Below are 16,836 nucleotides of genomic sequence, written 5' to 3'. Positions count from 1 at the left end.
CCCAGAAATGGAGTGTCCTCCGAGAAGCCTTTCTATGAGACCATAGCGTGAGGTCCATGCAAGAGAGGAAAGGCAAGATTCATTGCCCCTTAGTGGGGAGGCAGCACAGGTGACCCCAGGTGCGGCCAGGTGGGGGATGCCCCCAAGGAGGTACTGCTGCCGAATGCACATACATTTCCCACTGGGGACAGCAGAGTTGCCAAGGACACACAATGACAAGTCTGAAAACAGGACCAGTCACTGGTAGACTTATAGTGACACACACCTCTGTTCAATGCTAAATTTTTCAGAATGGATGTAGAAAATCCCCGCCCAGTGAGATCACAAAGTGCAATTTAAAGAGCTTTCTCATTGAGTTACTAAACCATTGACCAAACTGTTCAACAGCTTAATTGGGGAAAAAACATGAAGAAATGTGCTGGTGTTCTAAGGAGAAAAGCATTCCGGTTAATTGCAGAACAAAAAGTCATTCTTGAGTAACGGGAAGGTTTGGAGACTGTTCCAGGAGATCTGGAAGGATGGACTCAGGAACTCTCAGGGGTGCAAGCCTCACTCGTGGCAGGAAACTAGGTTGAAAGACGTTTAGCTCGACAATGTAACAGATCATGTGGCCTTTTTTGGGGGCTCAGGGGATGGAGACCCAGAGGTCAGGGCCCTTTGTGCTCAGTGCCGCAGAAAGGGGCCTGGGTGAGAGAAATGCAGCTGGGACCACCTGGTGAAGGACTGCACGGAGAGAAGTTAGGATCTTACCGCTCGCCCGGACACCGCGCTTCCATCTGTTGGAAGTTGAGAACCAGCAAAACGAGTGTAGGACGATGGAAATCAGAGGTGTGGGTGCCTGTGGCACAGATAGGGGGACGGACTGAAGCGGGCACGAAGGGATTGTCTGGGTGTGATGGATGTGTTCTTTATCTTGATGGAGGTGTACACGTTTTTCAGAATTCACCAGATTATACACCTAAGCTATGTGTAATTCACTGTAGGTAGATTTTAAAATATGGAATTAAAAAAATAAAGAAATAGGGAAAATGATTTAGGAATGTTCCTGTATGGCCCGTCCTTCAAAAGGGAAAAAGGATCTCCGCAGGCCGCAGCCTTGAGAGGGTGGCATGACAGCTGGCACGCAGGACTCGATGCCAGAGGACCTGGGCTCTGCACCTGGCTCTCTGGCCACTCACCGTGGGGAGCTGTCTCCCTCTCTACGTCTGTGCTCATCTGTAAGCTCAGGGCGTTTACCATGCGCTGGCTAAGCCCTACAGGCTGAGACTCCCTGTCCCCACTTTCTGAGACAGGCTGGCCGGATGAGCCATGGGTGTGACCTGTGATTCTTGTGATCTGAATCTCTTCCACATGTCTGGTGTCAGCCCGGGGCAGGGAGCAGGAGGGAGAGCGGGGCAATCTGAAACCTCGGGGAAGTCCAGCGCTCCGTTGTTGCTAAAATTAGAACCAGGCTGCAGTTTAGATCAAGGCCATTCCTCTCCCTGCCTGGTGAGCTCACTCTTCTCCTTCCACCCTGCCCTGCAAACGCGCTCTGAATTGTAGCGTAGCGACCATCACGTGAGCCCCAGCTGACTCCCAGTCCGGAGGAAGAAAGCTGAAAGGGAGGCCTAGTCTCACAGAGACCCTGACTCTTTCAGACATAGAGACAGAGAGTAGGAGAAAGGGAAAAAGGAAGCAGAAGAGGGAAAGGGCAAAGGAAAGAAGACTGAACAAGTGAAGAGAAATACCGCCTGGAAGGGAATGTGCGTGGGGACCAGGAGTGCTGTACTTGGCCCTCGGCTGCTGTGCCCTCGGCTGCTGTGGCTTCCCCAAAGGTAGCAGCCCCCCTTGTTGTAGAAAAAGCTCCACAAAATGAAATTGTGCTCTTTCTTGATCACACACAGGCAGACCTCGATGTCTTGCGCTTCACAGATACTACGTTTTCATCAGCACCGAGGCGAGACCCTCCTGCAGCGCACAGAGGACGGCTCGCTGAAGGCTCAGACGGCGGTGAGCGTCACTTAGGCACAAGGTATTTTTAATTAAAGTATGTACATGTTTCCACAGAGTGCGGTTGCACGCTTTACAGACCACACCATAGTGTCCACATGACTTTTTTAGGTACCAGTCACAGATCTGTGACTCGCTTCATCGCAATACTCACTTTACTGCCGTGCCCGGGAACTGAGCCTGCAGCCTCTGCGAGGACCTTGCTCGCGTCCGGGTGCCAGCCAGGGGCTGGGCTGGAATCCCAGCTGTGTTACCTGTGGACCGGGAGGAGCCACGCAGGCTGGCTGCAGGGCCGGTTGGGCACACTTGGGGACGATACTCGGGTATGGCTGGTCTTGGTCAGTCCCACCTCCGGGACCCTGAGGTCATGGTGGCTCTTCATTCCTGGGGCTGCCCGAGGGTGGTCTCCCCATCCCACGTTTTCCCAGTGCTCCTGGTTTGCATCCAGGTGTGTCTGGCTGGACTTGCCCTTTCTGACGAACATGACATAGTGACATGTAGCTTCTCAAGAGCCGCCTCCCCTGGCCCTGCAGCCCTCGTGCTGTGAGCCGTGGCGATCAGTGCAGGGTGGAATGTAAAGTGCCCGGTGCGCTGGGCACAGAGTAGGTGCGTAGACGACAGCTGTTCCACAGGAGGAGTTGCTAGGAAGTTTTAAAAAGCCATTTAATCAATCAATCAATTTGACGCCCTGGACTTTTCAGCTGAATGGAAAACATTTTCTCTCGGGAAAGTACATGTCGCACTTTTGTGCTTGATGGCCGGCCCGTCATTCCTCGGATGCCATTCTCGTTGTTGCCGTTGGTGATGATGGCATGACGCCGCCAGATGGAGGTTACACCAGGTGCCCCTGTCCCTTCCCAGGGGACAGGGTGGAGCTTGTGTCTTCGCCGCTCGGGGACCCTCAGCACACAGTGGGTCTGATGGCCTCACTTCGGGCTCAACGTGCAGTGAATTTCAATCTCGTCACCTGGATACTGCTGGAGCAAAACTCACAGGAAGTGCTTCCCAGGACGGCCCGGGCATCACACCCCCAGCCCCCGGGGTCCCCAGAATAGAGCTGCAGCTCATCACAGGGAAGGGGACACGGAATGACTCCTCCTTCCGGGCGTCTGGTGGTCCCCTCCTCGGGCCTGTGGGTGCTGTCTGCCCTCCCCTAGCTCATGGCACCTATTGACAAGGACAGTGGGAAGCATCTGCCACACGCGTGCCGTCTGAGGTGGCCGTGCGGTCTGGATTCACAGGTCTCACTGCAGTCAGAGGTACTGAGAGACCAGCCCTTTTTCTCCACCAGAAACACCTTCAGAGAAAAGGAGCCAGGCCTCTGGAGTCACATGCCGGACAGGGGCAGAGCTGGCCTTTCAGGAGCAGCCTCCGGAGCAGTGGGCACAGAAGGGGAGGAAGAGAGAGACAGGTCCTTGTAGACACGCACAGCACAAGCGGGAAACCCCTGAGGTAGCTCTGTGCTCGGCTCCGTGAGGCTGTGTGTGAGGCCCCGAGAGGCAGGTGCACCCCCTTCCGTGTGCAGACAAAACGGCCAACTCAGAACTGAAGCCCGCAGCACCTTACCTGTGGTGGCCACACAGGAGCCCGTGGGCTCATGTTTTTGTCTGGGCCTCGGCTCCTCCCACCACGCAGTCAGGAGGTCAGCCCCACCTGTCTTTCCTGCCTCTGACACTCACAGATGGACACGCCAAGGCCTCCGCACTCGGGCTCAGCCCCACCGGAGGCAGGAGCTAGACCTCCTTGTCTGTCGTCTTGGTAGGCCTCGCATTTAGGGGTTCCCTCAGACCTGAGGCCTGCTGTTGCTGTCAGGATGTGTGTGTCCCCCAAGTCTCTCTCATTGCCTGTCATGACATCTGCAAGCCCCACAGCCCCCCAGTTCTCTTGAGTCTCCTTTCCGGCCAAGCAGGCCTGGGCATGGCCTGCTGATGGACAGTGGGCGTTCAGCCCAGGGCCCCGTGGAAGGCCAGACTGTCTGGGCTCTGGCCCGGGGCGGCACCGTGCTTGTCCCAGCTTCTTGCCTTAAGCTGCTGCAAGCTGACCTCCCAGATCCTTCACATGGGCCTGTGTGCGTCTGTGAGACTGGATATTAAGCAGAGATACCAAGGCGTCTTCTACAAGTGTGGAGGGAACTCTGCGTGCCTTGTTGTCTCATTCCTTGAAGAAATTCCTTCTGTCTGAACTGCAGTCGAACCCCAGAATTGCCCATCTGAAGACATTTGTGTCCTTTTGCAAAATGCCGGTTGGAGATGTTGGATGTGTTACCTCATCTCTGTTATATAAGGACTCACTTGATAAATTTCTCCTTGAACACGGTGCCAGGAAAGATTTCTCCTTCCAGCCTGATTCCAAAGTTATTGTACAATGAGAAGGGTATGAGCCAGCGCGTTTCCCTCCCATCCAGGAAACTCAGAGATAAATCCAGCCTTCAACTGGGGTAAACAGCTCATCCCAGGTGCTGGAAACATGTTGTTCTCTTCTTGTCGAAATTGTTCTTCTTTGAGTTGCGGTCAGTTACTAAAGTTTCCTTAGACTCTTTAGAGAAATCGTGAGGTGCCACCTGTGAATGCATGTGTACATAACAGGTGTGCATGACACAGGTGTGCCCCCGGCCCATTTCTTTACGTCACCACCACCACGTCCCTGCTTTAGGCACTGGGAGTGCGGTGACGAAATGGTGCTGCCCAGGCGTTGTTTACAGGTGGTCTATTGGGGGAATAAGCAGATGTGCAAAGACCTTGAGGGTAAGGCAGAAGGGGGTGAGTCTGAAATCCGGGGGCAGAGAAAAAGCCGGAGGAGTTCCAAAGAAGAGAGGGGGACTCTGGAAAAAGACATCAGAATGGGAAGTCTTCTTGGAAGGAGGGGAGTTCCAACTGCACGGGGAAGGATGGAAAGGATGCTGAAGGCACCGGTGGAGAGGGGTCCTTCTGAGGGCGGCAACGGTTTGAACAAAGACGTGAGCAGGAAAAATAGGTTGCCCTCCACGTTGCCCGAAAAAGGCTCGAGTTTAGTTGGCAGGTGAGACACACAGAGGACGCAGTGGGAGCCAGGAGCCTGTCCTTTTACAGCGCTGTGGACTTGGCCATTTATCGACAGACTTTGGGTTGACTGCCCCTTTGTTCAGTCACCCAGGGAAGTGGGCAGAGGAACAAAAGGATGATGCCCTCCTATGGCTCAGGTCCGGGCCGGGGCGGATGCGGAACTCCTTCCAGGCGCCACAGCCTGGAAGGGAGAAAACCAGCTCTGCAGACCCAACTGCAGGCCAGGCCTGCAGCCGTGCTTGACTCTCAACGCCTCGTTTCTGGTCTGTATGCTTTACGGAGCGATCACGACAGGCCCAGTGCCCATCGGACAGAGAAGGAGGAGGGTCCCCAAGCCTACCTGGGAAATGAAAGTCCAAGTTTTGTTTTCCTCAAGAGGTGGGTGGGGCTGCTGGGGAGGAGGAAAGGGCGGAGCCCCTAGTTTAAGGCAGTGGTTCCCTTAACAACGCCTGCAGATGGATGAATTTCCGCGTGGCCTGGTTCTCTGTTCCTTTTCTGCTACTGAAGAGGAACAATGAGGGAGTGAGGGATACGCAGTGATGTTTATCTTTCCAGCTCTGCACTTTCCAATGCTGGAATCCCCCGGGGTTGGGAAGAGTGGGTGTGGTCACTTCCCACCATTGCCAAAGGTGGGGAGACTCTGGGGAAGAAGGGGTGTGATTTCCTCCCTAATAGGAAATTTATCTCCCGAATGGGAGGCTGCACAGAGTCATCAAGCACTTATCTCCAGAAGCAGACGGCCAGAGCGGAGCCCTGCCCAGTCGTTCACCTCGAAGGCAGGGTCACCCCCAGGCCCTCTGCGCAGGAGAGCAGGGTACCGTTCGTGGTTATGGCTTCTTCCTGCCAGGCTCCTCCACCCCTGACCCAGGACCCTCCCAGGAGGAGCACGGGAAACTAACTCGGGGGAAGGGGGATTTGGTCCTGGCTTCCGATGGATGCCCGAGCCCTGGGAGGTACTCTCAGCACTTGGCACCAGGCTCTGGGGCTCCCAGAGGCCCACAAATAGCCCCGACTTGCAGGGCTGTTTGTTGCCATGAAGCATCCTCTTTCCACCTTAGACGTTACAACAGGAAGGAAGTCTGAATGCCAGAGAGGCTAACACATAGTAAATGATATCATTTCCATGGCTCTAAATCCTTATTTTTAAACATCTGTTTTATGGACCTAAAGTTATGCAAATCTCCCTCTCCTTCTGTCTGTCATATTTCTAAAGGATTTTTTTCCCTGTTATTTATGCAAATAAATAACGTCTCTGCATCTGTTTTGTCAACTGTGGAATGGGTGTGATCTTTACCTCAAAATGTGTGAGACTTAAGACAATACAGGTAAAGTGTTTGTAACAATTTGCAAACATTCAATAAAAGTCATCATGAGAGGAGAAAATTTCCACTTTAAATTTCTTCCACCTCTGTGCCTGCCTCCCAGGTTTTTGGTATGGCCTGGGATTTTCTAAAAAATTATTTTTAATAATGGTTGACCTGAAAATATTATATTATTTTCAGGTGTACAACATAGTGATTAAACATTTATATGCTTTAAGAAGTGATCACAATACGTCTAGTACCCATCTGGCAATATACATAGTTATTACATTATTACTGATTCAACCTGTGATTTTTGACAAAATTTAATGCTCATTATTATTATTTTTCTTCAAGAATTATTTAAGTGCATTACTTTTCACTACAGTCACAATAATCATTTCACCTTCGTTCTGTGTTTAAATCATGTCAGTGCTTATATATATTTGAGTGTTTCTATAATAGATTGATCAGTACAGCCTCCCTATGACTGAGTCCTTTAACTTGACTTAGAGCCCAGTTGCGTAAGTCAGGACAGGCGTCTTCTGAGCTGACCGGTGCCTCAGAATGTCTTCCTGTTGCGTTCAGCCATGAACAGCGGCCCACTGCTCTGTGAGATCTTGCTCTGCGGACTCCTCCCCCGAGTTTCATTGACCCATCAGACAAGGCCTTGGCCAGCTCCCTTTTTCTTCCTCTGCCTGAGGTGTTTTATGTGCTCGACAGTTATAGGCATTTTCCTTTACCCTTTAAATTAAAGAAAAAAAAGTCTTCACTTTTTATCCCTTAGGAATCCTCATTCTGAACAAAAAGCAGTCTACCCTGGTCAGGTCTCTCCTCCCCCGATGTGCTGTCGTTGGGTGCCCAGCTGTGTCGTTGGGTGCCCAGCTGTGTCGTTGGGTGCCCAGCTGTGTCGTTGGGTGCCCAGCTGTGTCGTTGGGTGCCCAGCTGTGTCGTTGGGTGCCCAGCTGAGTCGTTGGGTGCCCAGCTGAGTCGTTGGGTGCCCAGCTGTGTCGTTGGGTGCCCAGCTGTGTCGTTGGGTGCCCAGCTGTGTCGTTGGGTAGCGTCCTCCTGAACGTGGGCAGCGCCTCCCTGCGATTCCCAGGCTGGAGTGGTGGCCGATGGAGTTGGTGTTGGTGACACGGGTTTGGCCACCAGCTGGCAGTGCTCGAGGAAGGAGCTGAGAACCTCACGTCCGTATGTTGGTTTTCATAATGCTGCCTTGCTGGGGCCGACTTTCCACATCAGGTTTCTGATCAGTTCAGCCTTCCTTTTGGAGAATGGGTCCAGCCAGGGTTGGACCCTGATCAGTCAGAACGAAGCAGAGATAGTGTGGGGGCAGAGGCCTTGGCGCCCCCTCTTGTGCCAAATATTTACCTTTAATTGTTGAATAATGGTGGTGCTGGTGGGGTGATACCTGGGTGACCTGAGAGGGAGGGGCTGGCGAAGCCATCATCAGGGGACACATAGGCTGTGCTGGGGTGAGAGCTCTTGGCCAGCCAGTATGGCGGCACATCAGCATGGTCAGACCCCAGGAGCCGTACCCGCGCACGTCCAGCCCCTGCTGGCTGACGAGTCCTCTGGGCTGTGCCCCCAGGTCCATCACTGCACCTGCTGCTCGGGCTCCCCCGGCCGGGATGCTTTGCGGTGCTGCTTGGATACCAGCGGTGTCCTCCAGAGTAAGGACAGACAGCGATGGGACCTTCTCCAGGAACCTAAGTGCGCCTGACCGATGGCCTCGCCGCACTGCTGCCCACTGTACCTTGTGTTCCCAGGTCAAAGGTGTGGCTCCGGGGGTACTTCCGGGGATGGCAGGTGCCAGGTGCACAGGGGACTCAGGTGGGCATTTAACTGTTACTGAGTCTCATCATGGCCTAGAACTGAGCCGGGGAACAGCTCTGTCACATGGTGGCCAAACTGTTAGGAGAAGGGTGCCAGGAAGCGTGGGCGTGTTTTGGCACAGACGGTGGTCGTCCTCAGAATGCTCTCACAGCGAGAGGATCCGGAAAGTAGCGGCCGTGATCTTGGCACTGGAGCCGCGGAGTGACAGTTGGGTCTGAGAAGATGCTGGAACAGGGCCACAGCCACGTCTTCAAGGCCAGTTCCTGCACAGCACCTCTTGCAGGGAGCGCGAGAGGAGATGGCACATGCAGAGTGTTGCATAAACCCCCTGTCGCATCAGCTCACAGAATCTGGTCGACGTTTGGATTGCTTATGGGGAGGGCAGGCTGGTGACTAGGGCAGGCAAGCCCTAAGGGATGCTGGCTTCACTTGCAGACCTCAAGATGGGCGGCTAGGGGAGGACAGACGATGGGGCAAGACACATAGCTGGTGAGGGGTCCTAAAATTGGGTGCTAATTTCAAAGAGGAGAATGTGAGGTGTGGGACTGGCTACAGCGAGGAGATGCTGTAGGTTTGGAACATCCTAAGTGCTAAGAAGAAAGGGTTAGTGCGAGCTGGCCAGACAGGCCTTCGAGACGGCCTTGGGTTGAAAGGCCCAACATGTCAGTCTAGTGCAGGACCAGGAGCTGGAGGAGGGGAGCACGGAGGGAGCCTGTCACAACGATGGCGCCGGTGCCGGCAGCTGTAACAGGCACCATTTGTGGAGCGCTTAGTGCGAGCCGGCACCCTTCAAATCCACTACCTCATGGACTTGCTGTGGCAAGTGAGCAAAGCAGGTAGTCTTACTATCCCCATTTTACAGACGAGAAAATGGAGGCACAGAGAGGAGCAAAAAGCTGCTCAAAGTCACAGAGCTAGTAAGTGCTGGAGTCGGTTATCAAGTTCCTTCCCACTAGTGAAGAATGGATACACAGACTCGTGATGAAGTAATAAAAATTGGGAATTTTCCTGCAAAGCAGAGACAATAGCAGTAGAATTCAGCATGAAAAACGGGGATTGGCTCAATCAGACGCTCCCAGCAGGCATCTGCAGACAGGAGCCCTGAGCCAGCTTCCTCCCCCAGTTCTTCCTTCTCCCACGGAACGCCACGGGGCTGAGTGGAAGCCAGAAATCAGGCGTGGCCGTGCAGCTGCATGGTGGACCTTAGTCACGTCTTGCTAGCTGGTGTGGGGGCCCCTGAAAGGGGCCAGGCTGAAGTGCTGGCAGCTGCTTCCAGGACAGTGGGGATGCCGAACCTCTTAATGGTGGTGGCAGGGTGGCGATGGCATTCGAGACCACCCCACAGTAAGGCGGGCCCCCGCTGTGTTGCTGTGGGACACAGAGCTGGGCTGGGGGGTCACGTCCACCGGCTCCTGTGAGAGCTAACGGGTCCACGTTCCCTGATAAGATCTGATAGGGAAGATGCATGTTGGTGACCTGGAATTTGTGGACAAGTTGAGAGTGACAGAAATAGTGGGCACGGGTGTGATGGGTCTGGCTGGAGTAGCTGAGTCCAGACTTTTCTGGAAATTCTCGACATGCTGTTGTTGCCAACAGGCTGGGGAGCTCCCAACTCCTGCTTCAGTGCCAGCTAGTGCGTGAGGTCAGATAGGAGCCGAGGACAATGAGAACTGGTTCCCTCTGTCCCCTGGGGTGGGGTGAGGAAATGAGGTTAGATAGCACTGGCCTGTACAGTGCAAAGTCTCAGGACGCGGAAGGAGACACAACAGGGAGCTCGGAGCTGCGAGGAAGGCAGTCTCTCCCATGAGCAGGCTTAGGCTGTGCCAGAGGGAGGCAGCACCCACCAGTGACTTCTCACCTTCCATGGAATGTTCTGGAGTGATTGCTTTTGGAGCGCACACACTGAGGAACCACGTAAAAGAATTCTTTCCAAATGTCTTATATCTAAGTCTTACACTTTTTCAGTTTGGACGTTTGGAAAAATTAAAAAGCGTACTGAGAGGGATTGGTTCACTATGCCCCCAAATCAAGGGCGAGTGAGGAGCCGATGGTTCTGGTGTCAGGTTTAAGGTTATGCAGGAAAACACAAAGTTCCCTGAGAGCCAGGGGAGAGGCGGCTGGCTTAATGCAGTCGGGGTGTGGTTGAGGGAGCTGGCTTTTGGGGCGCTCGTGATGAATGAGCAGCCGTGACGTGAAGAAGAAGTGTCTGGAGTAAGGAAACACAGGCAGAGGGGACTTCGAGGGCGACCAGAGCACCGTCGTGGGAAACCTCCGATACTTTGATGCTCCTAGAAATAGTGTAAGAAGCACTAGTGACAGGACAGGGAGCCGAGACTATTACAAGTACACAGTGATTTGACTGGCGCTTCACGTCACTGTTGATTATCAAGAGGGAAGATGCATTCTAAGTTCTAGAAGCTCGACTTGACGATCCCGTTTGGGAACAGAGGAGACTAGGGTCTCCTGTTCTGAGCCATCTTGTCACTCTGTCCTTTTCCTTATTATGGACAAAAAGCTGTACCCGTGATGTGCCACAAGTGGGCGCACTCGCCCAATTATGGCAGCAAAGGCTCCCCAGCAAAGATCTCGGAGAAGACGGTCCTCACAGACTCTTCTGGACGACACATTCCCAGTGAGTGGGAGAAATGGCCCAACGTGATTCGATGAAAGCTGCAAACATCTGCCACGTGAGGTGCCTAAGGAATCCGAGCAGAAAACTGGCGTCCGTTCTTGGTCCTAACTTCTTGCACCACTGAGACATGTTATCTGCTATTTATGCTTTTGTGACACAAATCAGGGCTTTAGTTTAGGTGAGGAATGTCACTGGGCCAGAACGTTTTCAAATATTTTTTTTTTAATGATTACAAAAAAAAAAAATCACATACTCATTATGGAAAACCCTTCCCCATCAGGTACATATGTATAATATGTATTATGTACGTGTGTAGATTGCATACATGTGTATTATGTAGATTGTACATGTGTATGAATACGTGTGATGCTGTGTATTTTATGTACAGCACATAAGCATGCTATACATATAAATGTACACATGTACCGTCACATAAGTTTGTGAACTATATTATTTTTCCTGTGAATACACATTTTAATTGTAAAATGGACACCTCACATTATAAACTCTTTGTAATCTCATTTTAATTTAATACATTGTGAGCATTTTTCAAATCATTAAATATTGCTCTTATTTCGTGATTTTTAGTAGCTGCATGGCCATACGGAATATAAATGCTCTCATTTACCGAAATAGCCCGTTATTATTGGCCATTTGGGTTGTGGGTTGTTTGCATTTTTTTTTCTGTTACAGTAAACATCTCCTTGGTGTAATATCCAGATAGTGGAACTCAGAGACACATACACCTAATTTTAGGGACTTTGATAACGTGAGCTAAACTGCCTCTGGAATCACTGCGGCCGTTTTCGGTCTCAGTGGCAGCAGGTGACAGAGCTTCCCAGACATTCTCAGGGTAGTTACCAGATTTTGATAAACAGAACATCCCTGCCCTAACTGAAGCCGCAGATTAGCAGAGCTCACAGAAGTCCCAGAAGGATCTAGAAGGAGACACTCAGTAACTCAAGGACTATCATGTGTGTACTTTTCCTCCAGTTTCTCGGAGACGGTCATAGCGATGCAGGGAGCACTGGACTTGCGGGCAGACTGACCCGGGCTCTAGCAGGCGGTAGTCTGGCACCGGCTTCATCCCTCGGGCTGTGCAGGTCACCCCACCGGGCAGAACGACACCTGTGTAGGTATTAACCCCCCATGTGGAGTTTTTCTGTGTATTATACCATCTAGAGCCCTAATATTACGCATTACCACCCTGGCTGTGTAGGTGGGAGTTATGTATTGAAGACACCCTGCTAGTCCATCGTAAGAGGCTAGAGTCCTGGGTTTTCTGTGCTGCTCCGACACCAGCTGTCTGACCTTAGACGTTTCTCTTCCCCTGGCTGGGTCTTTGTTTTCCCATTTGCAAAATGGAATAGTCCTTGAATTTAAACGTGTGAGTTTCTCAAACAGAGGACTGTGCGGCTACAGCACTCTTGCTGTCTGTTTTTTTCAGAATAATCTCCGGAGTGCTTACTGTGTCCTAGGCCACGTGCCAAGGCTGTGAAGTGCATCATCTCACTCTCACGTGACAGTAACCACACGAGGTGAGTGTGATTCTTTTCACATTTTACAGATGGCGAAACTGAGTGACACAGAGGTCGTGCTGTTGCCCGAAGGTCGCACAGCCTGCAGTTGGTTAGTTCTGGGGCTTGAGTTGGGAATGTCTGACTCCAGAGCCTGCGTTTTAAATCCCAGAGAAGCCATGGGACAGAGAATGATTTTGCAGCGTCTTGTCATGGCAATCCGAAACGGAGTGGTGTGTACAGAGGGGAGGCGACCTGTGGGCGCTGTGGAGACAGGCCTCGTTTTCTCTTCTTGTGTTCTTGTGCGGGGTGCAGGTCTGGCTCTGGTGCTGGCTTGGGCATTTCCCATAAACTCTCTGCTTCCGTTTCCTCGTTTGTGAAATGAGGGGACATCCTATCTTTTTTCATCAGATTAAAGGAACTGGAAAAGCTGACGGTTTGGGGAAATGTGTCTTTGCGCTGATACGCTTCTGTGCACACTCACCCCGTATCTTGGAGAATTTCCTGGAACCGGTCCACTTCTTAGCTGTGTCCTATTGTACTGCAAGTGTTTGGCGATGGCGTAGCTGCAGGCACTTGTGTAGTTACCAGCTCCCATGTTGCAAAAGAATAGGAGAAACGGACCCAGATTTACCCTGGCTGCGTTCTGAGTCTCGCCCTTAACGTGTGAAATGAGTCCATTTATATCTTTCTGAAGCTGTAAAGGCCAGAACTTTCTTTTGACCAGGAAGACAAGATTAATGGATCAGTACTAAGGAAGTGAGGGGTCCCACGGGTGGGGACCAGTGAGAGCTGGGAAGTCAAAAAGCCCTGGACCGAGAGGCCAGTGACATCAATTCCAGCCGCTCTTCTTCCCCCCAGAGAGCGCGTGGCATAGCACAGTTGACCTGCTCTGTAAGCCTCAGCGTCCTCTCCTGTAAACTTAGGTGTGGGACAGACTTGAGCAGTGGGTTTCACACTGCACCCTGCAGACTCTTAGGGTCCCCCAGTGGGGTAGGGTGGACGTTTTGGGGCTCACCATTTGAGTAAACCATAAGACCACGCCTTTTTGTCTATTGGTTTGATGTGATTGAGCTCTGTCTTGCTTTTGTTGGAAAGGGGACTCCCTTACTTAAAAAAGTTTGAACTAAATTTCTGATGATTTTCTGGGAGTGAATGACTCTCCCATAACCGAAATATCAGAGAGCCTGCCTGCTGTCCGAGGTCCATTAGAGACGGCTGGGAGGACCCTGCTGCTGGGAAGAGCACAGTCCTCCGAGGACACTTCCGTCCTGGGTGCTGGTCACGCCGCCTGCAGGTGCTGGCACCTTCTCCAGGACGCACTACCTGATGGGAATCCCGCTGCTTCCTGCCATTGGTGGGGCCTTTTGGCTCTCCCTAGCTCCTGCGGCCTGAGTCCACCTGGGCATTTCCAAACCACCAGGGTAGAGCAGACTCTTTCTCTTAACAGGCTCCACCCTCCTATGAATCAGTGGGGGTTGTAAAGAGGGGAATTTCTTCTGTCTCAGGACCTCAGAGTACATGCACGCATATCACCCAAGAGGTCAGCTGGAAGGAGGGCCTGGCGGTGACTGCAGGATTGCCGAGGGCCGTGAAGAGGCACCATGGCCCATCCCTGTGTGGGTGCTGGGCTCTGCTGATCATGTCTGCAGGGAGGGTCAGCAGGCACGGTGGGTGGTCTCCTCCCAGGTGTCTGGGGCAGCCAGAGGGAAGACAGATGGAGACAGAGACCAGGAGAGCCTTTTCCGGTCAGAGAGCAGCCTATGGGAATAGCAGTAGATGTGGCATGAACACTGGTTCTGTATTCTAGCAGGACTTGCAGCTCCCAGCCTCCCTCACCCCAAGTGCTATGTGGGCAGAACATTTGCCATGTCTTTCCGGAGAGGCTTCCCCTGCACTGACTGTTTGGCACCGTTCCCCATGTATGTAATTACTTGTTCAGAGTTGTCTCCTCTTTGTGACCCTGCCCAAAGGCAGGGCCCACGATTCTCTGACTCATCTCTGTCTCCTGAGTTCTGAGCACAATGATTGGTGCACAGTGAATCTTGAATGAACAATAAGATAGGCGTTTTTCTAGAGCTGACAACATTGACTTTGGTGCTTTTCTCATTCATTTCTACCTCTCTGTCCCCACTGACTCAAGCACAGCCATCACCTCTCCCCATGCTCTCTCTTAGCTGGGCGTCCTGCCCCCCACCGCAGCGGGTCTGCTTGAAACCCACGCCAGCGCCTGCAGCCCCAGCCAATGCTGAAAGCTCTACTCTGCCCTGTGTGAGTCCCCTCCTTACAGAAGCGAAGGCGCAGTTCTCGCCTGGGACAGGCCCGCACCTTCTCCTGCCCCCTCGTTCCCCTCGAGGTGCTGGTGTCTGCTTCTGCATCCTGCCTCGTCCTGCGCCTCCTGTCTGCAGGTGCTCACCATGGTTCTGCTGTCGGCGTGGCCAAACCCTATCTGCTTTTCATATTGTGCTGTCTGTCGAGCCTCACAAATGTCTGAGTCACTGTCCCTTACAGCACTGGTCTTACAAGATGATTCTGTCGTGAACAGATTTGTGTGGAACTTCGCTGGGGCAGCACTGGATCTGTCAGCCTCCTCTCGTGCTTTGCAGGGCGCCGTTACGTTCGAGGCTCCAAGAAGGCCTTCAGCAGGAAGCCTGTTCAGCCCCCGGTCTCACCTGTGTTGACAGCAGAACTCTTCCCAGCCCCAGATCGATTCACACATCACAGAGCGTTTGGGAAGTGCTCCCTAGGGAGTTACCAGTACAGTAACCTTCACCCATTTCTATCGGTGAAGATACTGAGACTCAGAGGCAGAAGTGCTTACACACGCTGAGTGACAGGGGCCTTCTTCCCGTTGGGCGTCTTCACAGCTCTGGGGTGACCTGCCATTTGTCACCCACCAAGGACTTTTGGACTTCTTTTCAGCACCCGGAAGTTACTGGCTTGTCAGATTGTCACTCCCGTTTCTCTTTCACAGTATCTGAACTTTGTCCTACTTCTCTTTCTAAAAAGGATTCTGTCCCAAGTATTTCTTTGGCCCTTCTTGCCAGATGTTTCACAAGTAATAAAAGGCTCCAATTAAATTTTTCCAAGAGCTTCATCAGATCATGAAAAATAAAATAGCAAATAAGTTTTCCAGTATATTCCGGGTTTATGTCAAAATCATATTAACTCTAGAGGGGAAGACACAGCGGCTTGATTTCAAGATGTTTATTGCTAAGTGAGAACTGAGTAAATTGCTCAGCGGCCAGCAATGTATGAGTGCATTTCTGTTTTGATCTTAACTTTGAGGATTCTGAGGAATGTAAGCTTAAACTTTTCTACTATTATAATAAATTGAACATTTTAATAATTTTTTCAGAAATAAAATTTTGTAAAAAAAAAATGCTTTTAAAAAACTCCTTGCATGTTTGTTTATAGTTGTATTATCACCTGGATTTTCAGTCCATCTGTGTCGTCAAATTGTGAGATCCTTCTCTATGGTACTTTGCTTATCATGGATCTATTTAGAGGCTTGGGGGACTTTGTGCATGCTCCCGGCTGCACCCCTGAAGAGTGACATCAGAGGGCTGTCCGTTATGCGGACTAGACCTCATCTAACCAGTCCAGCCAAGGTCACTAAACAGATCCCCAAGCAGACGAACAACAACGGGCATCACCTTGGGGAATCTGTATACAGAGTCACGACACTCAGTTTTCAACGAAAATTTATGAGACCTGCAAAGAAATGGGAAAAGACAGGCTTTGAGAAGACCCAAATTTTGGACTTCAACAGACAAAGACTTCAAAGCAATTATTATAAATATGTTCAAAGAACTAACGGAACGCATGGTTAGAGGACTTAAAGAAGCTAGGATGACAGTGCCTCAGCAAGTATAAGATATCAGTAAAGAAAGGAGAGAAAGAAAAGGAACAAGTGGGAATTTTGGAGTTGAGAAGTAGTATAACCTAAGTAAAAAATTCACTAGACAGGTGGAGTAGTAAGTTTGAGAAGTCAGAAGAAGAAATGAGTACATTTCAGAGAAATCGATAGGAATCATGCAATGGGAAGAACAGAACAAAGAAGGAGGAACAGTGAATGCGGCCCTAGGGAAACGAGGGCATTAGTACGTGTACCAACATACGGGCACTAGGCGCCCCAGAAAGAGAGGGGAGATGGAAAGGAGCAGAAAAAATATTCAAAGAAACCTTGGCAAATCCCAAATTTCATGGAAGAAAATGTTAATCTACACATAACCAGACGCTCAACAGACTCCAGGTAGGACGATTGCAAAGAGACCGCCACTCAGACCATAGTCAAAACGGTGAAGACAAAGACAGAACGTCTTGACAGCAGCAGGAGCCCACACAAGACACTAGTGGACACATGCAGGGAGCCCCAGTGAGATTAAGAGTTAACTTCTCCTCCATGGACGCCAGAAAGCAGAAGGATGGCGTATTGAAAGGGTCGAAAGAAAAAATTATAACCCAAAGTCTCATACCCAGTGAAACTGTCTTACAAAAATGAAGGTGAAATAGGA

General features: G+C 51.3%; 1 protein-coding gene across 7 annotated transcripts in view; it reads left to right on the top strand.

Annotated features, from left to right (window-relative positions):
* Nucleotides 1–1,691: 1,691 nt before the first annotated feature.
* CFAP161 (cilia and flagella associated protein 161) overlaps nt 1,692–16,836 on the top strand; it is a 32,077-nt gene continuing 16,932 nt past the window's right edge. For 3 of the 7 annotated variants that reach the window (XM_033100260.1, XM_033100256.1, XM_033100257.1), the window contains exons 1-3: nt 1,693–2,011; nt 11,796–11,934; nt 12,250–12,340. The gene's annotated coding sequence lies outside the window, so the exon portion shown is untranslated. Of the gene's footprint in view, nt 2,012–11,795; nt 11,939–12,249; nt 12,341–16,836 lie in introns of all 7 variants that reach the window. The other 4 variants (XM_033100258.1, XM_033100259.1, XM_033100261.1 and 1 more) reach the window with 4 other exon arrangements.

Source organism: Rhinolophus ferrumequinum, chromosome 28, assembly GCF_004115265.2.
Source record: "Rhinolophus ferrumequinum isolate MPI-CBG mRhiFer1 chromosome 28, mRhiFer1_v1.p, whole genome shotgun sequence".
NCBI lineage: Eukaryota > Metazoa > Chordata > Mammalia > Chiroptera > Rhinolophidae > Rhinolophus > Rhinolophus ferrumequinum.
The sequence above is the reverse complement of the archived record's forward strand: the minus strand, read 5'-3'. Positions and strand labels throughout refer to the sequence as shown.